The 352-nt window shown below is 45.2% G+C and overlaps 1 pseudogene; it reads left to right on the top strand.

Moving 5' to 3' along the window:
• Nucleotides 1–333, top strand: part of LOC105309574 — a 602-nt pseudogene extending 269 nt beyond the window's left edge.
• Nucleotides 334–352: the final 19 nt, after the last annotated feature.

The following is a 352-nucleotide window of genomic DNA, read 5'->3' as shown; positions in this document are numbered from 1 at the left end:
CCATATGTACTTCTTCCTTTCCAATTAGTCCTTGGCTGACATCAGTTTCAGCACAACTGTAGTCCCCAAGATGCTGGTGAACCTGCAGAGATACAACAAATCCATCACCAATGCTGGTTGCCTAACTCAGATTACCTTCCTTCTCTTTTGCATGTTTGGACAGTCTACTCCTGACCCTGATGATCTGTGACAAGTTGGTGGCCATTTGGCAACTCTTACACTATCTGGTCATCCTGAACTCCTATTTCTACAGCTTGTTGGTCCTGCTGTCATTTTTCATCAGCGTTTTGAACTCCCAGCAGCACTACTTGATGATATCACAGCCTACCTTCTGTGCAGATGCGGAAATCTC

The sequence above is a fragment of the Pteropus vampyrus genome, unplaced genomic scaffold (assembly GCF_000151845.1).
Source record: "Pteropus vampyrus isolate Shadow unplaced genomic scaffold, Pvam_2.0 Scaffold779, whole genome shotgun sequence".
Taxonomy (NCBI): domain Eukaryota; kingdom Metazoa; phylum Chordata; class Mammalia; order Chiroptera; family Pteropodidae; genus Pteropus; species Pteropus vampyrus.
Note: the sequence above shows the minus strand (reverse complement) of the source record. Positions and strands in the feature narration are given on the sequence as shown.